The 21,989-nt window shown below is 33.5% G+C and overlaps 1 protein-coding gene, 1 non-coding gene and 1 pseudogene across 2 annotated transcripts in view; all 3 read left to right on the top strand.

Moving 5' to 3' along the window:
• LOC141503359 (E3 ubiquitin-protein ligase RNF34 pseudogene) overlaps positions 1-5,352 on the top strand; it is a 46,054-nt pseudogene extending 40,702 nt beyond the window's left edge.
• Positions 1-21,989, top strand: part of FBXL17 (F-box and leucine rich repeat protein 17) — a 504,377-nt gene that overhangs the window by 112,834 nt on the left and 369,554 nt on the right. The window lies entirely within an intron of this gene.
• Positions 1,117-1,223, top strand: LOC141503556 (U6 spliceosomal RNA). Its single transcript, XR_012472905.1, has one exon. It is a non-coding gene; the product is annotated as a U6 spliceosomal RNA (small nuclear RNA).

The following is a 21,989-nucleotide window of genomic DNA, read 5'->3' as shown; positions in this document are numbered from 1 at the left end:
TTGTAAGATCTTTGACAGGAACATTTTCTTATTCATCTTTTTTTCTCTTTTGTGGAATAAAACTTTATCTTTTTATAAGATAAAACCAAGTGTGTTTTATATAAAATAGGTTTCTTCTATTTGTTGGATAAATGAATTCACAAGAATTTTTCATTTTTAGGTCAGTGAATGTTATTTGTTGACATCACTCAGGTACTTCATTTCCTGATGGTACAGACAGAGATAGAGATTAAAAAATCTGGAAAAATGTTTAGGTTCTAGATTCCTTAGATGTTCTCAAATATCATGTTATAATAAAAATTTCATCAGATGTTGCATTGCCGTCAATTCATAATTAAAATTTTTGTTTGTAGTGCATACGTTCTTTATGGTCAGTTAAGACCACTTTGCTATATGTATTTAGGTATATGGAACAACATTTTCTTTCCATGCTGAAGAGTTGGGTTTTCACAATGAAATAGCCTCCCTAAATGAACACTAATTTGAGTTATTTCTGTTTTTTTTTTAATTCATGAAATTTTCCTTAAAAATGAAAAGTTCTATCAGTTTTAATTCCAGCATTCGGCATCTCCAAATAAATTGCTTTATGGTTTAACTGATGACAACTGTTCCTTCTGAAATAACCAGCAAATAATTTAAATAATTTCTTAGCATGTATTCAATATAGTGAAGTTATTGGCATTTAAATGACAAAGAAAGAGACTTGGCATTACCCTTTGACATTTTTTAACACCATGATTAGGATAGTTAGAGGCATAGTGGCTAGAGTCAGGAAGATCTGAGGTCAGATTCAGCCTCAGCCCCTTTATTAGCTTGTGACCCTGGGCAGGTCACCTAACCCTATTTGCCTCAGTTTCCTCATCTGTAAAATGAGTAGGAGAAGGAAATGGCAAACCACGCCAGTATATTGGCAAATAAAATCTCAAATGAGGTCACAAAAAATCAAGACCTTACTGAAAAATGACTAAACAACAATAGCAAAATACCAGTATTACATGTCCTCAACCATTTATTAGCCTGTGCTGAAGAAACCTTATAAGCTCTCTATCATTGTTTGTATAAGTTGATTTGTAGAAAGTTCCATTACATAAAATCAACCATTAAAAACAATGATGAGTGCTCGCTTCGGCAGCACATATACTAAAATTGGAATGATACAGAGAAGATTAGCATGGCCCCTGCACAAGGATGACACACAAATTCGTGAAGTGTTCCATATCTTTTGAATTTTGTCAACTATTCTGGCTGTTGTGAAAAGTGGGAGCTGGTAGAAAGAGTGAACAGACTATATAAAGAAAATGAGGAAAATCAAAAGTCATATGGAGATAAGATGCAGCTCAATGATGATGAAGACGACAACCTCTGCCGGATCTGCATGGATGCAGTCATTGATTGTGTTCTTCTGGAGTGTGGCCACATGGTCACTTGCACCAAATGTGGCAAGCGTATGAGCGAGTGTCCCATTTGCCGGCAGTATGTGGTTCGAGCTGTTCATGTCTTTAAATCATAGAAAGTCTCTCAACCCCAGAATTTTATTTCAAAAGCCTTTCAGTAAGCAGACAGAATTTGAAACCATTATTATTCAGAGACTGGACTTTTTTTTTTCATTTAGAATAGTGGAAAGAAGAGTTCATTTTGCTCAGTTTGATTTGGAAACACTTTCTCTGACATTTCCTTTGGAAATCTGGGAGGAAGTTTAGGGGTGGTAGAAGGTTCCCAGGACCCTTCCCATTGACAAGTTTTGTTCTCAAACTGTTAAAAGGACCTTGCCTGTTGCTCTCTTAAGAATACTGCCCCCCCTCCTTCATTGCCTCAACATAATTTTTAAAGGGGGCAGCAAGTAGAGCACACAGTGGTCAGGCAGATTATTTACCCTTTTAGTCAAGTGAGTTGAAAACGCTAACTGAAGTTTCCACATTGTTGTTCTTCTAGTGTTTAAATTCAATATAATCGGAGAGTCTCCGTAGAAAACTGCCAGCGCCTTAGAATAAACATGTCAATTTATGTTGATTAAGCATTTCTTACCAATGGCTGCATCAAGAAGTCATTACAGAAGTTTGTGTGCTAAGGACATTTTTTTTTAAGCCTGTAACATCATTTTACATTCTTTGTATAGTGAAGATGTTTTTGTTTTGCCCTCAGTGCTTTCCTGCTAACTCATTTCAAGTTTAGGAATAAATTTACAAATTTTAAACAAAGAAAAAAAATGATGAATGTTCTAAATAGCCTTAAATTAAATGCTAGTGAGGGAAACTTATTGGCTGATTGTATAATATGTATACCTCAAACTTTTCTTCTCAAATAGAACATGAATTTGAAAAGTCCACTCAGAATATTTTCAAAGGAAAGCTAATACAACATTTGGAAGACCTGTTCTACAAATTCTTAATATTTTGCAAGATAAAGAGATGTTACATTATCCTGTTTTTATAGGAGTTCTCTCTCTAGGTTTCATTTATTCATAAGTTAACCAATCTAGTTTCAAAAGTTGCCTTACTATTTGTTTTAAAATAATTTTGTTTTACGTGGAGTTTTAAATATAATCACATAATATAGTAGAACTGTTTTTAATTACCCTTGGGCTAGTCACAAACTTTTTGGACTTCAGGTTAGTTTTTTTTTTCTTTCTACTTGGATTAGATGCCATTCCAGATGCTAATCAATAAACCTCTGATCCTAACTAATACTGTTACTAGGGAATAGAATTAATATTCACACTAAGAAGTCTAATCATTGAAACCTTTATTTAACTTTTTACTATATGTAATTATTTTCTGGTAGATATGATTTGCAATGTGAATTGACTTCCATTGGATTTGAATTCATGTAATAATAGTATTATGATGGTATTTAGGTAATTTTATCATATTTTTGTATTTCTAAATTCATTTTATTACTCATTTGATCACAATTGATAATAAAAATATAGAGAGTGACATGATAGTAACTCTGGCCATGCTTTAATTTTTGTATATCAGAGTACCTTAATTTCTTTTTCAGAATGTTTAAACTGTTGACTCTTCTGCCTAAGATGGTTGCAGGAGAGGAACCCAGAAATCCCACAAATAATACAATAAAGTTATAAAAAACATACATAATATTAACTGATGAAGAAAACAAGCTGCTTCTTTCAGTCTAGGAATACACAAGAAGCCTACCAAAAACCCTAGAAGCTCTGGGCAGAGGTAGATAGGAAGAAGGTCCACAAGCAGCTGGAAGCCTTTGTAGGAGGAGCCAGAGCCAGGACAGTAGCTCAGAATTAAAGCATCAGAGGTCTTGCAGGAATTCTGCTATCAACACAGCGGACTGCATATAGTTGGGACCTGCAGCCTCACAGCAGGAGATGGAGTCAACTCTAGATTCAGGACTGAGCAAAGAGAAGACAGACAAGGGATGAAGCCCAAACCCTCATTGAATCATGAACAGACTAAGCTAAATCCAAGGATTTCTGAAAAAAAGATCTGGCCTTAGCTCCTGCATGAGGACAAAGCAAATCCTACTTACCCTACTCACAAATAAAGGATAGAATGGATTCTGAACCAAGCACAAAAGTTGAAGATGTGAGAAAAGGAAGAAAATTGTCAAACACAGTGAAAAAATATTGAGAGAAGCCCAAGAGGTAAATCCAAGAAAAGAGAACTTTACAAGTTCAGTCAGAAGTTCAAAGAAAATAATGGTTTGGCCACAAGGAGTAGTATCAGTACCACAGTACTATCTTGAAGAAATGAAGTAAGGGGGTGGCTAGATGGCACAGTGGATAGAGCACCAGCCCTGGAGTCAGGAGTCCCTGAGTTCAAATCTGGCCTCAGACACTTAATAATTACCTAGCTGTGTGGCCTTGGGCAAGCCACTTAACCCCATTTGCCTTGAAAAAACCTAAAACAATGAAGTAAGAAATGAAAAAAAAAGTAATTGTAAATGAAACTAATTCTATGGAAGAAATAATGGGATAGGCAATTAATGGCTATAAAAGATGGTAATCTGTAGCCAAGTTATGGATTTTCTGAAAATAAAATGGACTCCTCAGAAAGTGATGACTCTATGAGACAACAAATAATATTAAAAACAAAATCCAAAAGATTGGGAAAATAAAAGAGAAGAAAATATATCATCAAAAAAATGAACGGATTAGGATAGGTTCAGAAGAGACCACAGTAACAAGAAACCACTTGACAAACTCAATGACATCAATTTCTAAGATAAGAACTCACCATTTGACAAAAATGGTTGGTAAAACTAGAAAATAGTATGGCAAAAACTAGGCATAGACCTACATTTCACACCCTATACCAAAATAAGGTCAAAATGGGTACAGGATTTGGTCATAAAAGGCGACACCATAGATAAACTAATAGACCAAGAAATACACTGTCAGATCTTTAGAAAGGGGACAATTTTATGACCAAATAAGAAATAAAGTTCATTATAAACTGCAAAATGAATGCTTTTGATGATATTAAATTAAAAAGGGTTTGCACTAATAAAATCAGTGCTGCCAAAATTAGAAGGAAAGCAGAAAGCTGTGAAACAGTCTTCACAACTAGGAGTTATGATAAAGGTCTCATTTCTTTTTTTAAAATAGATTTATTTTTGAGTTTTACAATTTTCCCCCCATTCTTCCCTTCCCACCGCCACAGAAGGCATTCTGTTAATGTTTACATTAGTTCCATGTTGATTTCAGTTGAATGTGATGACAGAGAAATCATATCTAAAGTTCTCGTTTCTAAAATATAGAGAATTGCATCAAATTTATAAGGTTATAAGTCATTCCCCAATTGGTAAATGGTAATGGCTATGAATAGACAGTTTTCAAATGAAGAAATTAGAGGTTATATAATCATATGAAAAAATGCTCCAAATCATTATTGATTAGAGAAATGCAAATTAAAACAACTATGAAGTATCACCTCATACCTATCAGATTGATTAAGATGAAAAAAAGGAAAGATCATCAGTGTTGGAGAGGTCGTGGGAGGATTGGGACATTGATGCATTGCTAGTGGAGTTGTGAATGGATCCAACCATTCTGGAGAGCATTATGGAACTGTGCCCAAAGAGAAATAAAATTGTTTATTCCCTTTGACTCAGCAATTCCATATCTAGGTCTATATCCAGGAGAAATCATAAAAAAAATGGGTGAAGTCCCATGTGTCCCAAAATATTTAGTAGCTCTTTTTGTAGTGGCAAAGAATAGGAATTTGAGGGTATGCCCATCATTTGTGGAATGGCTGAACAAATTAATGGCACTTGAATACTATGGAATATTATTGTTCTAAAGAAACCATAAATAGTTAGACTTTAGAGAAGCATGGAATGAGTTACAGGATCTGATGCTGAGCAAAGTGAGCAGAATCAAGGGAATTATATATATATATATATATATATATATATATATATACATATATATATATATATATATATATATATATATATTATGATCAACCTTGATGGGAGCAGTTCCTCTCAGCAGATCAGAGAGCTAGGATAATCATACTAGACTGGCTATGGACAATGCTATCCCCCATCCAGAGGAAGAAAAAACAAAACAAAAAGCAAAACAAAAACCCTTTGGAATCTGATGAACACTTTTTAAAAATTATCTCTTGGATATCTCCCTTAATCCAAATTTCTCATTCTGAAAATGACTAATCTATAAACATGTTTATCGAAAATATGTATGTATAATGTTAACTTCACTGTTCGTTGATGGGGAGGAGTTGGGAAGGGAGGGTGGAAGTGTAGAAATATACGTATGCAAATAGGTAAATACTGAAAAAACTTTCATAACATGCATTTAGAAAAGCAAAATATCAATAAAAAGAAATAGAAAACAGGAAAGTAAAAGTATCCCCAACCACCTCTTGAAATAAATACCCAAATGAAACCTTCTAGATTGGTCATAGTTAAATCCAGAGCCTCCAGGTCAAAGAAAAATTCCTGTTAAAAAAACAAAATGGAATCAATCAGGAGCTAGTCTTGGGGTCTAGCTAAGTATTTTGGGATGCAAAGGAGAGAGAAAGACTCTGTCCTCAAGGATTTTACAATCCAGTATAATGGAGAAAATATGCAAGCAAATATAAAGATATATATACATAGATATGTATATGAATCAAGCTATATACTGGATAAATAGAATGTAATTAGGGGAGGGGGGGAATACTAGAATTATGTTGGGTTAAGGAAGGTGTCCTGTGGAAGGAGGAATTTATTTTAGTTGAGACTCAAAGGAAGCCAGGGAGGCCAGTAGTTGGAAGAGTTGAGGGAGAGGGTTCCAGATCCGGGGAGACAGCTAGAGAAAATGCCTGGAGCTGAGGGTTGGATTGGCTTGTTATTTGAATATCCAGGTGACCTGTGTCACTGGAAGAGTATTTGATAGGGAGTAAGATAGTAAAAAAAACAGTAAAGGTAGGAGGGAGCTATTTTACAAAGGGCTTCAAAATGGTAAATAGGACATTTTATATTTACCTCTGGAGAGCATAGGAGAGCACTGGGGTTTACTGAATAAGTGAGTGACATGACAAGACCAGCATTTTAGGAAAATCACTTTAGTGGCTTAATGAAGAATGGTTCAAAAGAATTGACTGCTATCAAATTAAGGGGAGGAAAGTTTGGAATATATTTCAAAAGGTAAATAATAAAGGTTTGCAGCCAAGAACAATTCTACAAAATAGCATAATTATGTAGAAGAAAAAATAGACCTTTAATGGAAAGATAACTCTCAAGTATTCATGTTGAAAAGATAAGAAGAGACACTTTAAATAAATGAACTTTATGTTCCTAATGAAGTCCTAATGAACTTTATACCAAATCATCAAATTTTCAAAAAATAGCAAAATTGTACAATGACAGTTGAGGTAGCTATAGGAAAAGAGCTACACTAATTCATTGTTGCAGTGGTAAAGTGATTAATTATTTTGGAAAGGACTTGAAGGTATACCACAAAAATCACCATTAGGTTTATATTTCTAAGCAGATCAAAGAAAATGGAAAAAGGTCCCCTATTTACAGTAATATTTGTAGCTCCTTTTTGGGGAGAGGGTATAGTCAGGAATTGAAAACTAAGGGGGTTTCTTGGAACAAATTATGTTAGGTAAATGGATTGGACTTGCTTAGCAAATGACAAAAGGGACAGTTTCAGAAGAAATTTGGGAAGAATTTTATGAAGATATGGAATGAAATTAGCAGACCTGCAAAATAAGTTATAAAGGAAAAAAACTTTGAAAACATTAAAACTGCTGATCAGAGAAGTGAATAACCATTGCTTTAGAGGAAGTCAGGAAACAAGTTTCACATCTCACAGGATGGACTACAGGTTACAGCTTGAGATAAATATTTCCTGGCATAGGTAATATGGGAAATTGTTTCCTTGACCATAGTATTTATTACTATGGTTTTTATTTGGGGGGGAGAGTTAAGAGAAAGGGGACCAGCAATGGGATGCCTTCCCAACCTCTAAAAAGCCAGATGAGCGAGATATAAAATGTACATACATATATATATATATATATATATGTATGTATGTATGTATGTATATACAGAAAACCCAAATAAATGAAACAATTAGAAAATTATGTTGAATATAGTATATAATTAAAAAGAAAATGTATATAACAGATTTTTAGTTTTATGTTCAGACCTCTTTTTCTCTTCTACTTGATGAATGGAAATATTCATTTTATTTGCTGTTTGGTAATTTCAAACTAAATAAATTATAGGCTGTAGTCAAATCTTGCAAAAATGGACTGTCAAAGGTACGATTAATATCCAGTGTGATAAAAGCCCATGTTTTCATGGTGAATTTAAGAATATGCATAAAAATCTTGTGAATTCAGTGCTAATAGTATTTATTGTGTTACATATTAGAAGTTTTTGAAAGATACTTTTAAAAAGTATCTAATGACCTTTTTAAGGAAATTTGAATTTTTAAGTTTCTTATAGAAATTTTTAAATTTTAAATCAAGTACTCCTTTATCTCACTGGATGTTTTGATAGAATTAGACAACCTGTTGGAAAAAGTGTTTATTTATGATTTAATGCTGTTAACGATTGAATGTTGCTGAGTGTGAGAATGATAAATTAGTTTATCCGTGCTTTATGGAAGTCTGTTTAAGATCATCTGCTCAGAGATCTAGAAGACTGTCCCTCAAATATGATTCTGTATGCAAAAGTAGTGACAAAGTAATGATGCTGCTAGATTTTTTCATAAGGAATTTTTATGTTTTATTAGGCATATCTTTTTGTTTAATTGAAAAAATACCTTTTAATAATTAGATTTTTAATGGTAATATATTTGAGTTATACTTTAAATATACAATTCATATGAGAAGATATTTTGTCATCTATGATTCCCTGTTGTGATAAGGTTCTTATTTATGTCAAATTACTTAGATTTTAAGTGAAATTTTTTGCTTCTGACAAATATGATGTAATGTTCATAAATTTTTTTATGTCATTTCAAAATGTCTAAGGACCTGAATCCTTCTCTTTTCACCCCTAAATAGTTTGAAAATTACAACTCAGGCATTAAACTGCTTTAGAATAAAAAGTTTCTAGAGTTGGATCTCTCAAATTATTAATTCATCCTCAATTGGTATATACCATTTAAAGTGTTAGATGAGACTTGTTATTAGATATTTCTTAATGAAGAAAATTTATTTTTTACTGTTAACTTACTGGAGACCATTATTAAAGTGGAAATAAATATCCTGGTAGTTATATAGCAATTTTTTTTGTCCTCAACCTTATTGATCCATAAAGATTTCAGTATATTACTTTGGGGGGGGGGGTTACAAGGCAGTGGGGTTGACTTGTCCAATTTCACACAGATATTAAGTATCTGAAGTTGGATTTGAACTCAGGTCCTTCTGACTCCAAGGCCAGTATTCTATCTACAGCATCACCTAGCATCTTGTTTCTTTTGGGCCTATTATCAAATTTTTTTATCATCAAAGTTTTAAGATTGATTTGTAATCACTCTTTCCACAAAGAAAATGTTTAATATTTAATAGTTTTAAGCTAACAAAATTATCACACAAAGGAAATATAATCTTAGTGGGATGTATGACTTAATGTTGCCTCTACTATAAAGGATTTGATCAAGGATTTTAAAAAAACAATGACAGAAGTCATCATTTTTATGATAGGCAATTTAATTTAAGCTTCCTTAGGAATACAATTATCCCAGCAAGTATCTCCATGAATGTCATGAAGATCATTTAATAGGGATAGAGGGGGGAACCTTTTCACATTCTGCCCAGACAGTGAAAATTTTATAAATAAACTGCTGCCACATGCAGGTCCCTGGAGTTTTAAGGTGTACTGAAGCAGTGAAATTTAAAAAAAAATTGAAGTGGAAAACTGAAAGAGATAATTTTATCTTGTTTATTTTAGGCCTATTATCAAAGTTTTAAAATTGATTTATAATCACTCCACAAAGAAATGTTTGGTACTTACTAGTTTTAAGCTAACAAAATCTCACACAAAAGCAGTATAATCTTAGTGGGATGTATAGCTTAACATTGCCTCTAATTCTTAGTTTGAATAGCAATACAATTACATAGTTCAAAATAATAATAATGTTAAAAATGCTTATTTTTGTTTTGTCTTTAAATGAGTTTCTAACAGTATATACCAACATTTCCATTGAACAGTTTATACTAAAACAGTTCATCACAAAGAACAAGTTCTATAATGAGCAGGTAATAGAAATTTCATCTAATTTCTTTTTTTTAAAATTATATATGAGATTGGTGGATCATGTTAATGCAAATAATAGAATTTATCTAGATTTTAGCAAAGAATGTGACAGGCATCAATTCACTTCTTTTGGACTAGATCAAGAAATATGGGAAAGAAAGATGAGATATCAGCCTTTTTGCATGACTGGATTCATAGAGAACCTTATTAATGACTCAGTATTAATTTGAAGGTAGCTCTTTAGTGGAATGCCTCAATAATTTGTCTTTGGTTCTTTGAACAATTTTATCGGTGATTTTAATAAAATCATAGATAGTATATTTCTCAGATTTCTTTTCAGATGAGACAAAGATAGGATAGCTGACATGGGGAAATGATTATCATCATAATCTATAAGATTGAGCTGAATGCCATAAGATGAAATGTCCTTGGGTTTTTTTCAAAAAAATCAACTTTATTAGCACAGAATTGGAGAGGTATGACTACACTGCAATTTGTATGAAAAAAGATACAGGGACTGTAGTGGATTGCATGCTTAAAGAAAATTTCCAGTATAATATAGCAACCCTCCACAATCTAATATAATCTGAGAACAAGGAAGATGCACTGTATTCTGCCATAGTCAGATGCCACTGGAATATTTCATTTTGTTTTGGGCATTATACATTAGGAAGACATAAAGATTAAGTACAATTTCTTGAACATCAGTAAATTAAATAGTACTTATAGAAACTTGACTTAAAGATCTTTTTACAAGGCCTTCTAAACACATACTAAACATTTTACTATAGCCAAGTCATTTAATCTCTCAGTACCACAGACTTTATAAGTTATGGATAACTTTCTGAGATTTATCAGGAAAGATAAGTTTCCATATCACTATTCTTTACATAAATGAAATTGTAGATCCAAACTTAGAAACAGGATATAAAGTAATTATTTGTTGAACTGAAATGAAGTTGGAAAAAGTTCATAGGAAGGTCACCAAGATAAAAAAAAGGCTATCAAGATCAGGGCTTACTATTAATGCTTAATAAATGTTTATTGATTGATGCATTTTGCCATTTAAGCATCAGATACAAAAATTGATGATGTTACTTTTGGAGAAGCTTGGGAAGGGGGAGAAGGGATATAGTTCTTTTCAAATGGGGGTATTCAATTTGTTACTTAGGCATAGAGGGCAGAAATTAAAACAATGGGTCAAGGTTACAGAACAGCCATTTTAGGCATATTGGAAGAAGAAATTTCTCAACTGTTGAGGGTTTTTGTTTGTTTGTTTAGGTTTTTGCAAGGCAGTGAGTTAAGTGGCTTGCCCAAAGGTCGGAATTGAACTCAGGTACTCCTGACTCCAGGGCTGGTGCTCTATCCACTGCGCCACCTAGCCACCCCAACTGTTAAGGTTTTAACAAAGTGGAATGACCTATGCCATTGCAAGAAGTAGAGTGATCTTTAAGGGAAAAAATGTCATCTTTTAAAATTTGACATTTTATTTTTCCAATTATATGCTTTGATAGTTATTGAACAATCATACATTTGCATATTTATAAGTTACACAGTTTTCTACTATCCTACCTCCCCCCCCCTTGGCAGCAAACAGTCAGGTAACAGTTGTATATGTGTTTTTCTCTTTAACATATTAACATATTAGTTATTTTGGTATAAGAGGAATTTGGACTAGGGGAAAAGAAAAACATGAGAATAGATAGGAAAAACATGAGAAGTTTTAAAAACATGAACATAGTTATACATCCAGATTCTGTGGTTTTGTTTTATACTTTTTGTTTTTACCCCCAGATCGCTTGGCTGCATCCCATAAAATTTGGTTGTTGTTTGGTTGTTATCATTTTCTTGTATAAAATTGTTGATTATTTCTATGATATGTTGTTTGGAACATTCATACTTTAAAATGAAATTATTTAGTTTCTAATTAATTTTTGGTTTAACTTTCCATGGCCTTTAATTACCTTTAATTTTTATTTAAAATTTCTGCCTTTCTGCATTTGATTACAAGGTTTTTATACCAGAGTACATGGTCAATTTTGGTATAGGTGCCTTATACAGAGGAGAAAAAGGTATATTGCTTTCTATTCCAATTCATTTTTTTCAGAGGTATTATCTAAGTTTTCTAAAATTTTATTCATCTTCTTAACTTTTCTTTTTTATTTTGTCGTTAGATTTATCTAATTCTAAGAAAGAGAGTTGAAGTCCCCCAGTATTATAATTTTGTTATCTTTGTTTACTGTAATTTGATTTCTCTACTAATAATTTGCTTGATTTATATATGTTTAATAATGATGTGAGTTCATTGCCTATGGTGCCCTTTAAGAAGATGCAGTTTTCTTCTTTATCCCTTTTGATTAAATACACTTGATTTTATTTGTATGAGATCATTTTTTTCTTCAGCTGGCATGTTTACTTCAGCTGAAGCATAATATATATTCTGCTCTTTTTACCCTGTGTGTATGCTCTGCTTCAAATATGTTTCTTGTTAACAGCATGTTGTAGGATTCTGATTTTTAATCCCTTTTGCTATCTGCTTCCTTTTTATCCCATTCACATTTACAGTTAAGATTACTAATTCTGTATTTTCCTCTATGCTGTCTTTCCCCATTTATACTTTTTCCTTTCCTCTTCCTCCTTTTCACCAATGTTTTGCTCTCTTTCCCCCTTTTATGTTTTTAATTTTAACTTAAGTTTTTTTACTTTTACCTTCCCTTTTATCAGACCTTTCTTCTCCTTTCTTTTCTTTCTCTCCCCCCCCACTTCCCTGTAGAGTAGGATAGATTTTTAAACCCAATTGAGAATGTATGTTATTCCCTCTTTGTGCCAAACCTGTTGAGATTAGAATTTACTCAGTGTTCACACTCTTCCTTCTTTCCCTCTACTCCTAATAAGTCTTTGTTCCTCTTCATGTGGTGTTATTTATCCTCTAATGCCTAGCCTTTTCCTAGTACAACCCTTCTTTGCATGTCTTTATTGTTTTAACCCTGTCTTGTATCTACAATTCCCATGTCAAAATACACTGCTTTTTCTCTGTTCTGATATCCCTTTATATTTTGATATTTTACAAGGCAGTGGGGTTAAGTGACTTGCCCAAGGTCACACAGCTAAGTATGTATTAAGTGTCTGAGGCCAGGTTTGAACTCAGACCCTCCTGACTCCAGGTGCTGTATCTACTGTGCTGCCTGCTGTTCTCTATATTCTTTCAAGGACTATTTTGTCTTCTTGAACTAGGATATTAGGACAGTTTTCCATGATAATTTTTTTTTTTTTAGATTTTTGCAGGGCAAATGAGGTTAAGTGGCTTGCCCAAGGCCACACAGCTAGGTAATTTTTAAGTGTCTGAGGCTAGATTTGAACTCAGGTACTCCTGGCTCCAGGGCCAGTGCTCTACTGCACCACCTAGCCGCCCCTATAATAATTTCTTGAAAGTTATTTTCCAGGCTTTTAAAAAAAAAATCTAGGCTTTCAGATAAACCTATAATTTCAATTATCTCTCTGGATCTATTTTACAGGTCATTTGTTTTTCCTAGAAGGCACTTTCCATCAAATGTTGAAAAAAATAGAAGAAAATGTAATCTTGGTGTCTCATAAAGTCATTAGTTTTCATTTGTCCAATTCTAATTTTTAGGGTTTTATTTTCTTAGCTTTTGTGTTTCCTTTTCCAGTTGGTTAATTTTACTTTTAAATGAGTTGTTTTCTTTTTTCAATTGGTTAATTTTACATTTTTGATCAGTTATATTCCTTTTCCATTTCTTCCCTCAATATTTCATAATTCTCTTACATGGCTCTCATTTCTTTTTTCCATTTTTCTTCTTTCTCTTTAGTTTTAAAAATTCTTTTTAAGCTCTTCCCATGAGGTTTTGAATATGAATCCAGGTCATAGATTCCTTTGAGATTCTCATATAGGTAATTTGTCACAGCTTTCTTCTGATATGGCATTTTTATCATCTCTATTTGAATAGTAGCTTTCTATGGTTATTGCTCCTTCTGCTTTTTTTAACTTCTTTTGATATTTGAACTCTGTTCCTCCTGAAGTACAGGGATCTGGGGCAGGGATCTGGTCCCTGGCTTATTGCCTGCCAAGGTGTTGCCTATCCAGCCCAGGTGTTGTCTATGCAGAGGTTTGTTTTCTCCTTTTTGCCCAAACTTTACCTATGCAGTGCTTTGTTCCCTATCCAGTCCTGTCTGTTGCCCCAGAGTTCTCAAGGTTCAGACTTTTGTCTGGGATGGGGAACCTCCCTGCTGGCTTGCTCTTTAGCTACTGGGACCTGGGCTGCTACCTAGTTGCTGGTACCTGGGTTGAGTTCTGGCTAAGATCCCCTCTCCCCACTGGCTTTCCCACCCTCCTGGCTATGCTTCCTCTTTATCCCATTGAGACCTTTACTGAAGAGCCTCCATGATATCTTGAATTGAGAACTTGTTTTGATCTTTTTTGGTGGGATCTGTGGTCTTAATATCTGTGTAAAGGCTTCATTTAAAGTTGTGTAGGGAAAAGTTCTAAGAGCTTTACTAGCTTCACTCCATCAACTTGACTCCACCTTGGAAGTTTAAACCATGTCAGTTTTGAGGACTATTTCAGAGAAATAATTTTGAGCCAAGGATTGGGCTCGATTATGTAAACTTCACTATTTAGTTTGTCATTCTTTGTTTCTTACTGAAATCTATCTAGTTCCATAAGTGCTCTATACATCTAAAACTCATTGGCAGCTATAAAATGTTTCTTTGGTTGTGTCATCTTATATGCTAGGCACTGTGATGATCATTAGAACAGGAATGCAACAAAAGAAAAGACAAGGTTTCAATTAAATATAAATGCATTTTTTACTATTCTTGTTCACCCTGTGCCAGTTGTCATGTACTGTTGATTATATTTCATAATTTCTCTTCCATCTGTCTATTCCTTTTTTCCTCATTTGTCAGACTGTCATTACATTTTGGCTGGACTATTGTAATAGCCTTCAGATTGGTTTTCTTGCTTCCAGTTTCTTCTTAGGTGCCAAAATAGTTTTTTTCTAATGGATAGCTAACTTTCCTGATTGAAGTTGGATTATTCATTTAGCAGAAGGAGACTTCCCTGTGTTGACTTGAGATTACATAAATATTGCATTATCATTTGGACCCAATTATGTTTTTTTTACAATTCTTCCAAGTGCTAAAAAACCCCCAAAAAACTATTTTTGAACCTAATCTTGCAAACACAGTAACTTGTTCCCTGTGTTTCACTTTTTGAAAATAAATCTATGAGGGACTGATAGCTCAAATTGGAGGAAGCAGATAGATTAATAATGAATGTCCCAACATATTCTTTCATGTATATCCAGAACAATTATAATGATTAGAAATAGAGATCTATCAAATATATCCATTCCTGGCATGCAGACTTCTTTATAAAGCTAACAAAGTGCCCCAACTTGAAACCAAGAGAACACATTTCAATAAAAATCATTTCCTATATTTGTTGGAATTGGGCCTTCTCACTTTCCACTAGACATTCTCTCTCTCTCTCTCTCTCTCTCTCTCTCTCTCTCTCTCTCTCTCTCTCTCTCTCTCTCTCTCTCCATATATATATTATATATATATACATATATACATATATATATTTTTCCCCTAAAGATTAATTTCAGAATCCTAAGCTTATTTTTTCTTCTGCAAAATAAACTCTTGCCAATATCTGTTTTTGACATCTCCATGTAAAAATTTCATTCATTTTTATATCCTTCCTTTTCTGTTCACCAGATAGTCTTCTTCTCTATCACTTACACTTATTTCCCACTGTCACCTGTCGTTACGAGTCTGTCTCCTCTAGTTCCTCTCACCTTGTCTTTCTTTAACCAGATAAAACTTTTTAAAACATATGAAACATGCAAAAATATTGTGAATTGATATTTCATCTCCTTACTGGGAAATGTTACATGGCTCCCCATTTTATAATGGGTAAAATTCAAGAGAATCTAAGAAGGTCATCAGAAAGGTCAGAATGGATAAGTATATATGAGAATCATCAGAAAAGCTAATAATTGATTCCATGATAACTTATGATATCACCAAGTAACATAGGATACGGGGAGAAAGGGGGGGAGAGGAACAAGTATTCATTGTCTACTTTATCTTATTTGACCCTCATACTATCCCTATGAAGTAAGTACTGCTTTATTATCATTTTACAATTGAGGAAACTAAGACAGGAGTTAATAGATTTATAAAGGCTCACACTCTAGAAGTATGTCTGTCAACAAGTTTAATGACTATGGGTCCCAGTTAGGATATCAGACTGAAAGCAAAGTAATGTATTGGTATGCTAAGGAAACTCTTGATCCAATCAGCAGGATTCTGTACCAACTAAAGATAGATGAGTATCACCTTTCACAAGACAGAGGTAAAAAAGGATGTGAATATTTACCATGGTGATGACAGAGTTTGTTAACAGAATGAGAAGACATTTCCTGCTCTAGGGTAGAGAATGGAGAGGAGGTTCAAATATGAAAGAAATTCTTTTGGACAACCATTTATGTCCATCGGTAGAAGATCTATCAGCAATTATGATCTGTCTTCTGAGATCTGGAAATTGATTTGCTAAATGTTGCTATGCTAAAATCATATTATAAGATGTTTTTTTACCTGCAGGGGAAAACAATAACTGACAATCTGATCATAACAAAACATTTAACCATGTTTTAATATGAAATACTATGATATTAAATAATAATTGTTGCTGAATTGTTTTTACCAGGTTTCACCCTTTTTGATCCCATTTGGTAATTTCTTGTCAAAATTATTGGAGTGGGGCAGCTAGGTTGTATAGTGGTTAGAGTCAGACCCTGGAGTCAGGGGGACCTGAGTTCAAATTCAGCCCCAAACACATGACACTTGCTAGCTATGTGACCCTAGGCAAGGATTTGCAATTGCCTAACAAAAAATAAAGAAAGAAAGAAGATGCTGGTGAGGGTTGTCATTTCTTTCCTCCAAATCACTTTACAAATGAGGAACTGAGGCAAGCAAGGGTAAATGACCTAGCCAGAGTCACACAGTGTTGAATGCCAAATTTGAACTCATGATGTGTACATTGTGAGTCTTCCTGTGAATTCCTTAGTGAATTATTTTGTATTATAAAGCATTGTACAATTGTTTTTACATCTGCATGCCTATAAAAGCAACATCTTCAAAAATTAAAACATTACAGTTGTTTGGTATGGTTATTCTAAAGACTGAAAACTTTAATGGTATATGTTACTATTTTTGCCTTTGTTAAATAAGATTTTTTAATATATTCAATTTTAAATAAAATTAAAATACTTAATATATTGAAATCTAAGCTTTGTGCCTTTTAAAGTGTCATATCACCTTAATATCTTAATTTATCTGTTTATAAAAAGTACAGAAGTGTGCCATTATTTTAAATGAATAAAAATTAGATCAACATTCATTCCAATATATTATTATGTACAGGTCTCTGCTTGGTGTTGAGAAACACAGTCAAGATAAAGAAAACATGCTTCCTTTCTTCAAGGAATATCTAGAATAGAATGTATCTGTTATTTTCCATATGATATTCTGGGGTCACTTTGCATCTAATTTTAAGTTCATTAATGTAACTAATATCTATTATTTGTCTGTTATATACAGGAAATTACATATATTGGTTGAATTTTTGCAGCTAAATTTATTAAGGAAGAAATTTTTCACATTACTAAAAAGCATCCTTACAGGGATTGTAGAGGCCGCTTGATCTACACCCCCTTTTAATGAAGAAACTGAGACCTATAGAGGTTAAGTGATTTATCACAAAGGTAGCACAAGAATTACTTAAACCATTTTTATTCAACTTCAGGAGGAGTACAACATATTCTAATTACAGTTAGAATAAACTATAAAACTCAACAACTGATAGACTAAAAGCATTAAAACTTTTAAAATTATTTTTTTTAAAAAATCACTGATATGGACTTTTTTGGGAATAGGAAAACTATGATAATTTATAGACAGTTAAGCTCCATATTACTCTAGAATGCTTAGATATGTAATTGAGTTTAGTCTTATAAAGAAAAGTTCATAGAAATAATTTTAAAAAAACAAGCCAATCAGAATTCATTTTAGAGCATAGGACATTGAAATTTGTTCTATAACTCCTAAAAATAAGTTATTTGGAAAATCAAAATGATGCAACATTCTGTCTTGCTATTATAGAGCAAATTTGAATATGCTTAGTTTTGTCAAAAACAAAACTTTATAGGTTTGTGTCCAAGTGCCAGTATTCCCTGTTGTATTGGGAAAGAATGCATTATGCCAAGGGATGAACAATAAAATTGTTATTGTATATAGCCACATGCATGTATTTTCCCCCTATGTTTGACATTTTTATCACTAGAGCTTTCATCTTACATGCTGAATTTGCTTTTAAAACTGCCAATAGAGGGGACCAAGAAATATACAAAAGGAAGTAAAATTTACTAAAAATTATACCTGATTTAGAGATGAAAAGAAAACAACAAAAAATAAAAGCAAAACAACAAAAAACCCCACAAATAATTGATAAGCAATTAGTACAAGATACTTGCCAGTTGATAAAGGCATGAAACTTCCCAGGTATTTCCTGGATAGAACAGGAGAAAGGCCTTAGGTTATTCTCCCAGGTTGAGGATCAAAGAGGGCTTTGAATCTTCTGGATTTTTGCCTCTTGAGATTCTACATAGGATCCAGATTCTTTGTGTAGAGGAAATAAATTGCGAAGATAATAAAAGATCATTGTGTACATTTATATGTATTCTATAGCAACCAATATCCATATGTTTACATGGTGCTGTAAGATACACACTTAACCCCACAAAATTCTAAGAAGTAAAATTCTTATATATTATTAGATAGGTTCACTGAAATCACAAACTAGCCCCTGTGAAATGAATCCTGCAGTAGAGGTCGTATGTAATTTTGGCAGAATTATTATAGGAAACTTGATTAAAAAATAAAAGTTTATATCACTATTAAAAATTCTTATTTAGTAACTATTTGATTTTGATGTATTGAATATTTGGAGTTTGTTAATTTTTCTCTACCTTGTCTGGTTTGCATTTATATAGTGGCTTTAGGTTCACAAAGTACATTGATCTTCTTAAAAATTTTATAAAATATAGGTGGCATAATTATCCCCATTTTACAAAAAGGGAAAAGATTGATTTGCAAAAGGTCCCTGGCTTGAAGTGTCAGAGGCCAAGTCTGAACTCAGGTTTTCCTAACTCCAGTTCCAGCAGGCCATGCTTTGAATTATCTGTTATATAAAGTTTGTAGATTTGGACCATGCTTGGCAATCACAACTGTGTTATCTTAATATTGTCAATACCTAGGATGGTGGCAGGGTGGTTCTTACCTAGGTATTCCAAAATTGTCTTACAAAAGGCAGTTGTAGAAGATCTTCAACTATGAATTAAAGAAGAATGGACAGGGAGGAAGAATGTTGAGGGATTATTGCAATTAGTAATGGAGCTATGTGGACCATCTGGTAGACTGTTGATATTTAGTCCTAGAAGCTAGATAGAGTGCAACATCATAATACTCTTGTGAATTTTAGTTAATACTCTTGTGAATTTTAGTATTTAGAAATTCTAATGGACATCCAGAAGATTATGGAAATCTGTATAGTTAAATGATGCTTAAAGAAGGTACTTAATCATTGGAGACAAAACTCTAATTAGAAGAGCAGTTTGAGGTATAAGAGTATCAAGTAAAGGTAACCTGATGTTAAAAATGATTAGGTTCTTATTTTTTTCTTGCTTAGGTGTCAGATTCATCCTTTATTAATATTGGTATGGAAGTAAGGGTAAGGCAGCCAGATTGGTTATTAATATCTCCTTATAGTCATATAAATATGCATAAAATATATATATATATCATCTTTTTTTCTGTCCCTGCAGGGCACTAGCTTGGATAGGGACTATGAAATTTAAATGAAACTCATGAAAGAATGACTTGTATAGACTGTGATTTGCATCTGATCAGGCTGAGCTAATTCATTAAAACATATATCTTGAACAGACTGAAAATGGACAGTGACCTAGACCTAAAGCTGAATAGGACAAATATGGGTTACATTGAAAAAATTATACAGCACTTTAAATGATTCCAAGCTTTTTTTTTTAGTTTTTTTTTTTTTTTTGGCAAGGCAATGGGGTTAAGTGGCTTGCCCAAGGCCACACAGCTAGGTAATTATTAAGTGTCTGAGGCCAGATTTGAACTCAGGTACTCCTGACTCCAGGGCCAGTGCTCTATCCACTGCGCCACCTAGCCGCCCAGATTCCAAGCTTTATGAAATAAACATTTTAACATTGGTAGGCTTCATGCCAGCACCTTGTTATTTGAGGTTCATTGCAGGGAGAGGAGGAGAAGTGAGACACTTATAGGTATAATTAACAAAAGAAGTCTTATTCGGAAATAGCATATCATATATATCAGCAAAGATAAAATAGCAGTTAACTTCAGCTTTGGTAAACACTGGCTCTCTTGCCTCTTTGTAAAAATACATCTAGGCAGCCCCACAGGATATTACAACTTATGTGGATTAGTGTATCCACTAAATTTGAGAGACCTGAGCTCCATTTAGATGGGAATTTTTATGACACTGGATGAAAAGAAAGCTACATTAATTAAGACAGGATCCAGTCAGATCCCAAGGACAGCTTTGTGTTCTTTTAGGGAAAACTAGCCCTTATGGGAGATTTGGAGACCAGGAAAAAAGAGAAGAGAAAGAAGGATAGGAGAGTCTTGGTCTCACACATTAGGGAAATGTTGGCACATAACAATCTTATCACATTCCACCCTGTATTAATAATGTCTGAAGGAGTTCTAGAGCAGTGGTTTCAACTCAGATAGAAACAGGGCCACTAAAACATATATAAGGCTCTTTTTGGACCTTATCTTGACTTAGAAAATCTCCTATTAACATTTATTTTGTTTTGTTTATTTTTATGTTTAAAACTGGTCTAGGTTGTACTGGAGAGTGTTATTGGCCACATGTGGACTTTCAGAAGTGTGTTTGACAACACTGTTACAGAATATCCTCCACCATTACTTTTAGGGCTTTACTGAATAGGCCTCCAGGCATGGGCACTATAAAGGGGGGGGGCAAAAGCAAAAAGACAAAAAATTATTACCCCTCTCTTCCATTATGCAAATGATAGCACTAATTTGCCACTATTTCTCAATATTATGAATTACTCTCATGCCTTCCTCCTACCTCTTATTCTGGGATTAGTCTTCCCTAAAAAAAGAAACAAAGCTATCTTTGGGACCTGATTGATCTTTGCCTTCATTGATGTAGTTTATCAATCATCTAAGGCCATAAATAATTTGAGATCATAGATTTACCTGGCTGTGTCTTGATGCTCAGATGTATTCCCATAAGCCTGTGAAGAAGGAAGATTCTACTAAAGTTAAGGATAAATGCTACTATATCCTTGTGTTTGGATAAAGTAAACCTCTTGTTAACTTTTTTTTTTACTTTGAGTGCCTTATTTTATCCTAAAATCAAACAAAATAACAGGTTACTAGCATTACAAATGCAACATTATTTTATCTGTGTAATTTAAGAGTGCCATTTCCAGTCTTTTCCCTTGCCAGGTCTATTCAGCAACTTACCAGTAAGAGTTTATACTTTGTGATGCATGTTTCTGAGGAGGGTTGCTTCACAGTCTTTATTGGTAAAGGATAATATCTTTTGCATGGCATTTAAAGTCCTTTAGAGTCTGACACCATTCTACTTCATATTCCATTTACTCTGATCAGATTGGACAATTTGCTTTTCCTCAAGTTTCCCTGTTTCTCCTACTTAATCATGACTTCTTCCACATCTCTATCAACTTAATTCCTTCTTATTCCCTGAGACTCCTGGAGATGACCCTCGATGTGAGGTAATAAGGGTTAAGTGACTTCCCCATGGCCACACAGCTAACAGCATCTGAGTCTGGATTTGAACTCAGATCCTCTCCAGCACTCTATCCACTGCTGTTCACACTGCCACAACCTGTCTTTAGGTCATCATCAAATCCTACCTAAAGTAATTGTAATAGGTTCCTAACTGATTTCCCTACAACTAGTTTTGTTTTCCCTCACTTCAGTCCATCATTAACAATTACCAAATTGTTTTGCATGCTAAAGTACAGGTCTGTGTCATTCCCTTGCTCAAGAAGCTTCTACTTGGTATTGCTTTTAGAATAAAATACAGATTCATTTGTTTGACATTCAGATTGCTTCTTAATATGGTTCCAGCTGACCTTGCCAGCCTTATGACATGTTACTTCCCT

Source organism: Macrotis lagotis, chromosome X (genome assembly GCF_037893015.1).
Source record: "Macrotis lagotis isolate mMagLag1 chromosome X, bilby.v1.9.chrom.fasta, whole genome shotgun sequence".
NCBI lineage: Eukaryota > Metazoa > Chordata > Mammalia > Peramelemorphia > Peramelidae > Macrotis > Macrotis lagotis.
This window is presented reverse-complemented; position numbering and strand designations above follow the sequence as displayed.